The sequence below is a fragment of the Schistocerca nitens genome, chromosome 9, assembly GCF_023898315.1.
Source record: "Schistocerca nitens isolate TAMUIC-IGC-003100 chromosome 9, iqSchNite1.1, whole genome shotgun sequence".
NCBI lineage: Eukaryota > Metazoa > Arthropoda > Insecta > Orthoptera > Acrididae > Schistocerca > Schistocerca nitens.
Window position 1 is genome coordinate 187398547 of NC_064622.1, and position 13199 is coordinate 187411745.

A 13199-nucleotide genomic window follows, 5' to 3' on the forward strand; every position below is an offset into this window, starting at 1 on the left:
AATCTGAAAGTCATTGGGGACTGGAAGGCTTTTGTAGGGGAAGGAGTAGAGAAAAGGATTACGGGAGAATATGGATTTGCTAGAAATCACAGGAGGCCGAGATATACTTGGGAAAGGCCGGGAGATACGGAAGATTTCAGGTAGATTGCATCATTGTCAGACAGAGATTCCGAAATCAGATACTGGTTTGTAAGGCGTACCCAGGAGCAGATGTAGATTCACGTCGCAATTTAGTAGTGATGAAGAGTAGGCTGAAGTTTAAGAGATTAGTCAGGAAGAATCAATGCGCAAATAAGTGGGATACTTCGGTTTAATTAAAAAAAGGGTGGTAACATTAAGATTGGAATGGGAATTCTACTGTTAAATGCAGAGGTGAGAGCGGAAAAGTGGAAAGAGTACGGCGAAACCTCTATGAGGGGGAAAATTTGTCTTTTGTGATAGCAGAAGAAACAGGACTCGATATAAAAGAGGTAGGTGATCCGATACTTGAATCAAATTTAAAATAGCTTTGGAAGACTTAAGAGCAAATCAGGCAGAACGGATACGTAACAGTTCATCGGAATTTCTAAAACCATTGGGGGAAGTCTATTCACGCTGGTTTGTAGAATGTATTAGTGTGGCAGTATACCACCTGAGTTTCGGAAAAGTATTATCTACTCAATTCTGAAGACTGCAAGGACCGACGAGTTCGACAATTATCACACATTAGCTTAACAGCTCATGCATCCAAGTTACTGACAAGAGTAAATACAGCAGAATGGGAAAGGAAACTGAGGATATGTTAAGCGACGACCAGTTTGCCTTTAGGAAAGATAAAGGCGTCAGAGAGACAGTTCTGACGTCGCGGTTGATTGTGGAAGCAAGACTAAAGAATCATGATGACTCGTTGATAGGGTATGTCGACCCGAAAAAAGTGTTCGACAGTGTAAAATGGTGCCAGATGTTAGAAATTCTGAGAAAAATAGGGGTAAACTGTAGGGAGACATGGGAGATGGGCAATACACAACATATGCAAGAGCCAGGAAGGAATAACAAAATTGGAAGACTAAGAACGAAGTGCTCGGATTAAAACGGCTGAAGGACAGGGAATGTAGTCTTTTGCCCCTACTGTGCAATCTATAAACAGAAGAAGCAATGATGGAAATAAAAGGAAGGTTCAACAATGGAATTAAAATTCACGGTGAAAGGATATCAATGAAAGATGACATTTCTGGATAACATTTCTATCCTCAGTGAAGGGGAAGAAGAATTACAGGACCTGCTGAATGGAATGAACAGTCTAATGAATACAGAAAGTGGACTGAGAGTAAATCGAAGAAAGACGAAAGTAACGAGAAGTAGCAGAAAATTAAAAAAAATGTTCAAATGGCTCTGAGCACTATGGGATTTAACTTCAAGAGGTCATCAGTCCCTACAACTTAGAACTACTTAAACCTAACTAACCTAAGGACATCACACACATCCATGCCCGAGGCAGGATTCGAGCCTGCGACCGTAGCGGTCGCGGGGTTCCAGACTGTAGCGCCTAGAACCGCTCTGCCACATCTGCCGGCTATCAGAAATGAGAACAGTGAGAAACGTAACATCAGGATTGATGGTCACGAAGTAGAAGAAGTTAAGGAATTCTGCTACCTATACAGCAAAATAAGCGATGACGGACGGAGCAAGGGGGATATCAAAAACAGACTAGCGCAGGCAAAAGGGGCACTCCTGGCCAATAGACGTTAATTTGAGGAAAAATTTTCTGAGAATGTATGTTTCGAGAACAGCGTTGTGGGGTAGTGAATGATGGACGGTGGAAATGCCGGAAAAGAAGATAATCGAAACATATGGTACTACAGGAGAACATTGTAAATTAGGTGGACTGAGAAGGCAGCGAATAAGGAGGTTATACGCAGAATCGGAGAGGAGAGGAATGTATGGAAAACACTGACAAGCAGAAGGTGTAGTGGACTGACAAGGCAGCCGGTCCACAGTGAAGTAGCCGAAAGGGCACACGTACACACACGCCGACTGGCGCGAAGTCTGGAACAGGATACGTGATGAATGTGATAAAGAAAAGAACGTAGCTACTAGAGCACTTAACTTTTATATCGTCCTTTGGTATACAGCATTCTTGATGATACAGGTGAGACTATCTTGAGATACATGCAATGGTACAAATGGCGCCTTGCTAGGTCGTAGCCATTAACTTAGCTGAGGGCTATTCTAACTGTCTCTCGGCAAATGAGAGAAAGGCTTCGATCAGTGTAGTCGCTAGCAACGTCGTCGTACAACTGGGGCGAGTGCTAGTACGTCTCTCGAGACCTGCCTAGTGGTGGCGCTCGGTCTGCGATCCTGACAGTGGCGACACGCGGGTCCGACATGTACTAATGGACCGCGGCCGATTTAAGCTACCACCTAGCAAGTGTGGTGTCTGGCGGTGACACCACACAAGGGACATCTGTTAAGATTTAAAGGGACTAACTTCCACGATACTAGTGGGAGTTGTAGGGGAAGTAGAGGAAGACAGAAATTTGAATACATCTAGGAAAAGAAATGAGGACTTAAGTTGCAAGTGCTACTCTGAGATGAAGAGTTTAGGGCAGGAGTGGAATTCGTGACGGACCACATCAAACTAGTCAGGGTACCGATAAAAAATGAAAATCAACAACATAAAGGTGGTGTCAATGGTCATTGGCATGTCTGAATGGCGAGAGTGTGACAGAACTGCTGAAACATCGTAACTGGCAGAATTCGAAACAAGAGGCCGTACGTCTCTCAAGAAGGTGCTTAGAAAATTCCAAACCTCTTTCTCAGCGTAGAAACCACGAATTTTCTGCAGTCTTCTGTCTATCCCGTAAAGATGGTGCAGATAAAATTGTGGAATCATCAGCTGGCCCAGAGCAGCACAAGCAGTCTCACTTGACATGCCGTATCCACAACTGCAACAGCAACAGATATTAATGTATGGTTCAATAGAAAATATCCTCCGCCCAGTCAGTTTATAGTGGATCTCGGAGAACAATGGAAGCTGGAGAAGTAAAAACGTACGAAGACTCTGAAAGAAGGTGAAATATTGATTTTCATAAAGTATTGACCATTTTGCACATATAAGAACGAGGAAAAACGCATTTGAGTAACTCAAGAATTTAGGTCTCAAAGCATTTACATAGATATGATATTGCAGGGTCTGCGATGTTAAGAAGTACGAGGTAATGTTTCTTCTCACAAGCATACATGTCCGAAGCAACAGATACTGCGGCAACTGCAGCTGTTCTGAAATACAGGAAATGTATTAGCAGCTGCGAATACGGCCATCATCACCTGTATAATGGAACTCGAATCCGGATGTCCCGCCTAATGCAAGCGGTCGCCTTAAACGCTTTGGCTATCCTTCTACATCTACATCTACATGGATACTCAGCAAATTACATTTTAGTGCGTGTCAGAGGGTTCATCGAACCACCTTCACAATTCTCTATTATACCAATCTCGCATAGCGCGCGGAAAGAACGAACACCTATATCTTTCCGTACGAGCTCTGATTTCCCTTATTTTATCGTGCTGATCGTTTCTCCCTATATAGGTCGGCGTCAACAAAATATTTTCGCATTCGGAGGAAAAAGTTTGTGATTGGAATATCGTGAGAAGATACCGTCGCAACTAAAAACGCCTTTCTTTTAATGATGTCCAGCCCAAATCCTGTATCATTTCTGTGACACTCTCTCCCATATTTCGCGATAATACGAAACGTGCTGCCCTTCTTTGAATTTTTTTGATGTACTCCGTCAGTACTATCTGGTAAGTATCCCACACCGCGCAGCAGTATTCTGAAAGAGAACGGACAAGCGTAGTGTAGGTAGTCTCCTTAGTAGATCTGTTACATTTTATAAGTGTCCTGCCAGTAAAACGCAGTCTTTGGTTAGCCTTCCCCACAACATATTCTGTGTGTTCCTTCCAATTTAAGTTCTTCGTAACTGTAATACCTAGGTATTTAGTTGAATTTATGGCTTTGAGATCAGGCTGATTTATCGTGTAACGAAAGTTTAACGAATTCCTTTTAGCACTCATGTGGATGACCTCACACTTTTCGTTATTTAGGGTCAACTGCCAATTTTCGCACCATTCAGATATCTATTCTAAATCGTTTTGCAATTTGTTTTGATCTTCTGATGACTATTAGTCTATAAACGACAGCGTCATCTGCAAACAACCTAAGACGGTTGCTTAGATTGTCCCCCAAATCGTTTGCATAGATAAGGAACAGCAAAGGGCCTATAACACTACCTTGAGGAACGCCAGAAATCACTTCTGTTTTACTCGATGACTTTCCGTCAGTTACTACGAAGTGTGACCTCTCTGACAGGAAATCACAAATCCAGTCACATAACTGAGACGATATTCCATAAGCAAGCAATGTCACTACGAGCCGCTTTTGTGGTACAGTGTCAAAAGCCTTCCGGAAATCTAGAAATACGAAACCGATCTGAAATCCTTTGTCAATAGCACTCAACACTTCATGTGAATAAACAGTTAGTTGTGTTTCACAGGAACGATGTTTTCTAAACCCAAGTTGACTTTGTGTCAATAGACAGTTTTCTTCGAGGTAATTCATAATGTTTGAACACAATATATGTTCTAAAATCCTGCTGCATATCGACGTTAACGACATGGGCCTGTAATTTAGTGGATTACTCCTACTACCTTTCTTGAATATTGGTGTGACCTGTGCAGCTTTCCAGTCTTTGGGTACGGATCTTTCGTCGAGCAAATGGTTGTATATGATTGTTAAGTATGGAGCTAATGCATCATCATACTCCGAAAGGAACCTAATTGGTATATAGTTTGGACCAGAAGACTTTAGTTTATTAAGTGATTTAACTTCCTTCACTACTCCGAGGATATTTAATTCTACTTGCACGAGTCACGGGCAGACTCAGACTTCCACATATGTAGTCGTTCATGCGTCATAACCTCCACTCGTAAGCATTATGCAATACCCGTGCGTGGGCTGTACGGGTTCGAGACCCAGCCCAGCACCAATTTTCATTGTCGTCATTCCATTATACTGCTGATGGTTGTCTATATTCGCAGTTGCTAATACATTTTATGCTTATGCAGAGGGTGGACAAAAATATGAAAACACCACAAACAGACAAAATATTCTGCGCCTTACACGGTGTAGGAAAACCGCTCGCATTCGAAACAGCTTCCAGTCGTCTCGTAATTGATAAACACAGGCCGTGTATGGTTTTGAAGGGAATCTTATGCCATTCTTCCTACAAAATACTGGTAACGACGATGGAGGTTGATAGCGATCACGTGCCCTTCTCTCCAATTAAGACCACAAAGGCTCAATAACATTGGGATCTGGAGACCGTGGTGGCCAGGAGAGAGGCGACAATTCATTCTTATTCTCACAAAACCAGTGACGGACGATGCGAGCTGTATGAACAGGGGCACAGTCGTCTTGTAACAGCACCACCAGCGGGGAACAAATATTATACCACGGGATGCTCCTGATTACCCAAGATGGTCTTATAATTGTTGGTTGTAACGCAACATTACCGAGTAACAAAGAGGTCCACGACATACATGGCTGCCCAGATCATCAGTACCATGTTTCACTCTCGTGACACAAACACGGCTAGAAGATGGAAACGGTGTGAAACAAGACTCATCCGACCCAGTGCTCCATAGTTCAGGCTTCATGGCTTTGGCACCACGTTTACATGCTACGGGCATTTGCATCATTGATGAGTGGTATCGGAACTGCAGCTAGCCCAGCAATTCTGGCTAAAGGAACTCCTTTTATGTTGTTTTGGTACTGACCGGGTTCGTGAGTATGTCATCCAGTTCTCTAGTGACTTTTACAGCTGGTATCCTCTTGTTTTTCACCACAATCCTAGTCAATGACCGCCTTCACAATCATTCGCCACGCATTTTCGTCCGCGCTTTGAATAAGCGGAAGATGTTTTCTCACTTTCCCCGCATGCGATATAAATCTCAGAAAGATGCTTCTTCAAACACCGAAATCTTCGACTGCCTTCATTGCGGAAGCATCCATCATATGAGCGCCAACAGTTTTCCCACATTGGAATTCAATGCGTTTTGACACAATGGGCCCACACCTGCCGAGAACACTGGGATTCTAATGATGAACGATACGATCATATTGACACAGCTGTCAATACAGAGCTTTAATCAGTTTACTAACACTGACAAATATTAGAAGAAATAATAGGGAGAAACAGCTGATTAGGAAACTAATTACGTTGGAAACGCCTACCAAGACATGCACTATAGAAAGCAGTAAATGGATAAAGAACAGAGAGGGAAGAAATATGACATTAGAGGTAAAATGAAGCAGTGAAGTTGTTCGATAATGGAAGTAGAGTGGCTGTGAAAGATGGAGAACCAGTATCTTTAAAGTCGTTTTCTATAGAACGGAAGAAGGTGTAGAAAGACCCGTAAAATCTAGCAAAGACCTACTTTGGATATCAGAAGAACCAGACTTCAGGTTTCAAATTGCATATACTCTTGATTCTTTCTACGTGCTTAAGCAGGCCGAGAAGAAACAGAGGAACGTAAGTGATGCACTCTGATCCGTCGCGCTCTTCTCTGGAGGCAGCAAAATATAGCTGGAGCCGACGTGGTGGCCGATCTGGTACGAAACGTAGAGAGAAAAAATACATACACTCCTGTAGCAGTAAATTGTGTGTTTGTATGCATGTCCATCTCATACCACAGCAGATAGAAATAAAGATGCTGCACGTGACAATATATTACTTAATTGCTCTCTGAAGGTCAGTGACACTAACATTATCATATTTACTCGTAGTAGAAGTACACTCCTGGAAATGGAAAAAAGAACACATTGACACCGGTGTGTCAGACCCACCATACTTACTCCGGACACTGCGAGAGGGCTGTACAAGCAATGATCACACGCACGGCACAGCGGACACACCAGGAACCGCGGTGTTGGCCGTCGAATGGCGCTAGCTGCGCAGCATTTGTGCACCGCCGCCGTCAGTGTCAGCCAGTTTGCCGTGGCATACGGAGCTCCATCGCAGTCTTTAACACTGGTAGCATGTCGCGACAGCGTGGACGTGAACCGTATGTGCAGTTGACGGACTTTGAGCGAGGGCGTATAGTGGGCATGCGGGAGGCCGGGTGGACGTACCGCCGAATTGCTCAACACGTGGGGCGTGAGGTCTCCACAGTACATCGATGTTGTCGCCAGTGGTCGGCGGAAGGTGCACGTGCCCGTCGACCTGGGACCGGACCGCAGCGACGCACGGATGCACGCCAAGACCGTAGGATCCTACGCAGTGCCGTAGGGGACCGCACCGCCACTTCCCAGCAAATTAGGGACACTGTTGCTCCTGGGGTATCGGCGAGGACCATTCGCAACCGTCTCCATGAAGCTGGGCTACGGTCCCGCACACCGTTAGGCCGTCTTCCGCTCACGCCCCAACATCGTGCAGCCCGCCTCCAGTGGTGTCGCGACAGGCGTGAATGGAGGGACGAATGGAGACGTGTCGTCTTCAGCGATGAGAGTCGCTTCTGCCTTGGTGCCAATGATGGTCGTATGCGTGTTTGGCGCCGTGCAGGTGAGCGCCACAATCAGGACTGCATACGACCGAGGCACACAGGGCCAACACCCGGCATCATGGTGTGGGGAGCGATCTCCTACACTGGCCGTACACCACTGGTGATCGTCGAGGGGACACTGAATAGTGCACGGTACATCCAAACCGTCATCGAACCCATCGTTCTACCATTCCTAGACCGGCAAGGGAACTTGCTGTTCCAACAGGACAATGCACGTCCGCATGTATCCCGTGCCACCCAACGTGCTCTAGAAGGTGTAAGTCAACTACCCTGGCCAGCAAGATCTCCGGATCTGTCCCCCATTGAGCATGTTTGGGACTGGATGAAGCGTCGTCTCACGCGGTCTGCACGTCCAGCACGAGCGCTGGTCCAACTGAGGCGCCAGGTAGAAATGGCATGGCAAGCCGTTCCACAGGACTACATCCAGCATCTCTACGATCGTCTCCATGGGAGAATAGCAGCCTGCATTGCTGCGAAAGGTGGATATACACTGTACTAGTGCCGACATTGTGCATGCTCTGTTGCCTGTGTCTATGTGCCAGTGGTTCTGTCAGTGTGATCATGTGATGTATCTGACCCCAGGAATGTGTCAATAAAGTTTCCCCTTCCTGGGACAATGAATTCACGGTGTTCTTATTTCAATTTCCAGGAGTGTATTAATACAAAATAGTATTTGTTGTGGGCTCACTGTGTCGTAGTTATTTAAAAAGAATTATTATTATTAGTAATACGAGTGTTGTCCAGAAAGTAAGTTCCGATCGGCCGCTAAATGGAAACCACAGTGAAAATCATAAAAATTTTATTTGCCAGAGTTAGCTACACTTTCTAGATACTTCTCTACTTAGTCGCCTCTCTGACTTACACATTTGTCGGAGCTTTATACCAAATTTCCAACACCATCGTCATAGAAGGCAGCCAGCCGCCTGTGCTTTCCGATAATTGTCTACGCTTGTCTATAGCGTGTAGCCTGCGCCCAAGTGTGAACAGAGATGATACTCAGGACGAGCCAATTATGGCTCTGTTGTGGGTGATGGTACACTTCCCATCGAAAAGGCTTCAGGAGCATCTTCACTGCCCCTGCAGAGCGCGGCTGAGAGTTGCCATGAAGAAGGAAGTGCGTGGCAGTTGTGTTAGGTGGGCTGCATTCAGTAAGGCGAAGCCTCTCAGCGGGCCCTCCTATTTGACGGGAGACATCGTTGTTCTAGGCACCTTTACTTGCTGACAGTGCGTTCACAACTGAAAAGAGGGTCTTGATGCGATCGACGGTCGTACTAGAGACACTACCCAACACATCTGTGAAAAGCTTCATCGGGTTTTCACTGTGGGGTCCATTTCTCGACCGATCGGAACTTACTTTCTGGACAACCCTCGTATAATTTTCGGTAGTGTAGTAATTGTTACTGAAAGAAAATCAAGATAGATGTAATAGTAGTAGGGACTGCACCAGTTCTGTTGTTTGTTGTTGTAGTAGTATATTCTTTCTTAACAATACTAATAAATGTTTGTATGATTGGTACAACTGTAAAATTAATCCAGGTAATCTGAAATAACGAAAAGCTATCGCTCTTCTTCTGTCACATGAAAGGAGGATCCGATTGGAAGCTGAAAAAGAAAGAAACTATATGAAAAGTAGAGTATAGGCAGCCTTCTAAATTTTAGATTGAGAGGAGCAGGAATAGATACCAAAAAACAGTTCCGGGTGATTATAATTAAAGGGCAGCTACTGACGGAGTTCCAGTGTGGTCTGTAATTATCGTAAGAAAAAACATTAGTTACAATTATGACCACAGTGCAAATCTGGCCCTGTACACTGTTTATATGACGGTATGGCACCTACGCTGTCATTTGACAAGCCATAACGTGAGTGAACAGTATGGCTATCGAGAAACTGTTTTATGCGAACGGTAACAATTACAGTGCCGCATTGGTAGAGTGTCGTCGACTTAAATGTCTGAGAAGATGCCCAATGTCATTAAATGGTTTAAAGAAGATGATAATGAACTTCGAAAATACAGGCGAGCTTGGTGTGACTCATAAAGGCGTCCTGTCACGGTGGAAGCTATTGGTGAGGTTACTGTTGCTGTGACTGACAATTCAGTACGTTCTCCGCGTAATGCTAGTGCTGGTGCAGTGTTGCAAGAATTGTCCACCTCTTGGTCAACAGTGCGGAAAGTATTGCGCTCTATTTTACACTGGGATCCGTACAAGATCCATACGTTGCAGCAACTAAAACCTTATGATCTTCAACAAAGTTCTGAATTTGTTCTTCAGTTTCTGTCACAGATCGAAGTTGATGGCATGTGGCCGGGTAATATTCTATGTATTGACGAGGCACATTTTACACTACAGGGTGCAGTGGATGCACAGAACTGCCGAATCTGGGGTACTATAAAATCAGGTGGTGTGCGCGAACAGCCTTTGCACTCGCCGTGTGTGTCTGTGTGGTGTGGGTTCGCAAGCACTTTTGCTCTCAACCCGTTCTTCTTTAAAGAGAATACACCCAGAGGGCCTCTCAGGTATACCGTGGTGTCCGCACGTTACCGAGACCTCCTTGTACGGCATGTGACTCCTGCTTTGGAAGAGCGCAACTGTATGGAAACCGCTGTTCTCATGCAGAATGGAACAACACCTCATGTCGCTCGCCGAGTGAAATATCTGCTTAATGCAACCTTCCATGAACGTGTTATCTCCAGAAATTTTCCAGATGCATGGCCTTCTAGATCATCTGATCTGAATCCATGTGAATCATGGCTCTGGGGATGTCTAAAATAAGGCGTTTTCCTGGGACACGTTCAGTCTCTACCTGATCTGAAGGCCAATATACATGAACACGTTGCTTAAATTCCACCGGAACTGTTGATCACGTCGTTTTACGGATGGAGCATCTCCTCCACGTCTCTGGTGCACATATCGAAAAAACTGTATAAGCGGTGGTTAACAATAAAATATGCCTTTCTCACTTGTATGACATTTTCCGCCCACGTTTCGTTTCTAATCCATTAGGTAAGGAAACATTTCTACACGTCTTCTTTTGCATTCACGGCACCCGGTTTGCAGTTGGTGGCCAAAATCGGAAGTAAGTTTTTGTCCAGTGTAAATCAGTTCCGCATTAACGCATTAGAATGTGTACCAAGTTTCGCTGCCTTGTAATAATTACAGCCTTCATTGGACCTCTGTGAGTCGCTGCAACTTAATTCTAACCAATCGGTTTTATAGACAATGTAAAGTTAATTCATTGTTTACAATAGAAAAAAAATAAAGAGGAAGTAAAATAAACAGATTATAATGAAAAATCACATATTTCAAATGTTCAAATGTGAGTGAATTCCTAAGGGACCAAACTGCTGCAGTCATCGGTCCCTAGACTACTTAAACTATCTTATCCTAGGAACAACACACACACCCATGCCCGAGGGAGGGCTCGAACCTCCGGCGGGAAGGGGCGCCCAATCCATGACATGGCGCCTCTAACCGCGCTGCCACTCCGTGCGGCTCACGTATTTGTAAATGTAGATGTAAACGGTACATTGCTGTGATAAAGAACAATGGCCTCGATATATAAATAAATATCTCTTTCAGGGAACACACGAGGATAAAATCTGACAAACGGAAGCTGTCAAAGAGGTACCTGGTCAATCAGTGTATACTCGCTCCATCTATGAATGAAAACATAATGTATGACACTATGTAAGCTACTCACTGCCATTTAGTTTATAATAATTCGCAGTCTTGACGTGGATACAGAAAACACTATCGCATCTCTTTATCGGTGACTAATAAACCCATGTCTACCTACCTCTCTAAAGTCACCATATCTTTTGAGACAGCGGCAAGAGTAAAAGCTTTCTTCCGTTCGTGTTTTGAAATGTAGTTCCATTAAATCAAGTTAATACTCGGTGCCGTTTACAGCTGTGAGTGTCTAACGGATTTAGGAGACATAAACACGCACCGAGGTAAGGGGTATCCCATTTGGGATGGAATTTCTTCCGCCAGAGGGACCCACATTCGGTGCAGGTGCGCCGTGCCCATTCCTTCTCACGACCGACCCGACTGGCAGCAGACGGATCAGGTGTGACTGGTCGCGTTATCCGGACTCTCAGGAAGACAGCGCCCCAGCGCGCCGGTAATTGGGGAGCGTCACAGGGCGTCGGGTCGCAAGCCGTTAATGCCTTTCCGGCCTCGGGGGACTACTTGGCCTTCTGGGTGGAGAGCCACCTGTCCCTCCGATGACGCCACCTTGACGTTAAGTGGGCTGAAATATACCAGAGAGATGCGGGCAAGTGTACCGGTTAATTACTGAGCGCGAAGGTCTCCGTTTTCTCACCTGGTCGCCATTGTTAAGCCTGAGATAATTTCGTGGAAGACTCATTACATGTCAAGAATTCCATGCAGTCTTTGGACTGTACTCTACGTTTGGAGTGTCCCACTTCTCTGTACTTCTTTTACTTATCACCTCTGAATAAATGAAGTTACGTAATTAATTTTTTTCTTTCGTCTGCAGTTCTGTTACACACTGAAATCCCTGCGTAACAGCACTAGCAAGCCTCTTCACGAGCCTTTAACTCTTAACTGGAGAGTTAAGCTGACGATGAATAGAAACTTATTTCTGGACTAAATGTTGTGAGTTTCGGGAATAACTGACTAGGTTTAGCTTTTTCACGACCAAGTCAGTTTCGAATCTCTCAAGTGCGCCAATATTGTTCGCACTATCGCACTAGCAAATAGGGCTTCGTAAATTAAAAATCAGGCAGGTTCTGAGTAATTACAGCAATTCGTAGAGATCTCAGTGAGATAGCCGTAATGGTAGCTAAACATACACCGTGCAAGCCGGTTACTTGCATTCATACAGAGTCATCAGCTCGTGGTCTCGCGGTAGCGTTCTTGCTTCTCGAACACGGGGTCCCGGGTTCGATTCCCGCCGGGGTTAGGGTTTTTTTCTGCCTCGAGATGACTGAGTAGTGTTGTGTCGTCTTCATCGTCATCATTCATCCCCATTACGGTCGGAGGAAGGCAATGGCAAACCACCTCCACTAGGACCTTGCCTAGTAAGGCGGCGCGGTTCTCCCGCGTCGCTCCCCTACGCTCTGTAAAGAAGTATGGGACTCATCATCATCACAGAGTCATCCACACTTCCACCGTAAAACCTGTCAATAATGTACCAACGATATTAGTTGTACAAAGTAAAATAACATGATACATGCTTTAAGAAAAAAATGAGTATTATTCTCAGTTAAAGAAACTTACGTTGATACATGCATCTTAACAGACCGCAGCTAGGAGGAGGAAAGTTGAAGAGGGAAGTAACAAGTGAAGTATGTCACACAAAAGACGGATATTGTTTTACAACGATAAGATCTTGTAAACTGATTACCCCAGACTTCATACATTTTGACTGCACGTGTCATATACAACTGTTTTTTCTTCATCACAAATAATACATTTACAGTCAGACTATTTGCTCTCGAATAAAACATTTTTACTAAAACAAACAAAAAGACAGAAAATTCCTAGTATGTCGTTATAAGGCAAAACAAAATATGCAGCCCATTGATAAAGTGGGCCGGCCGCTGTGGCTGAGCGGTTCTAGGCGCTTCATTTCG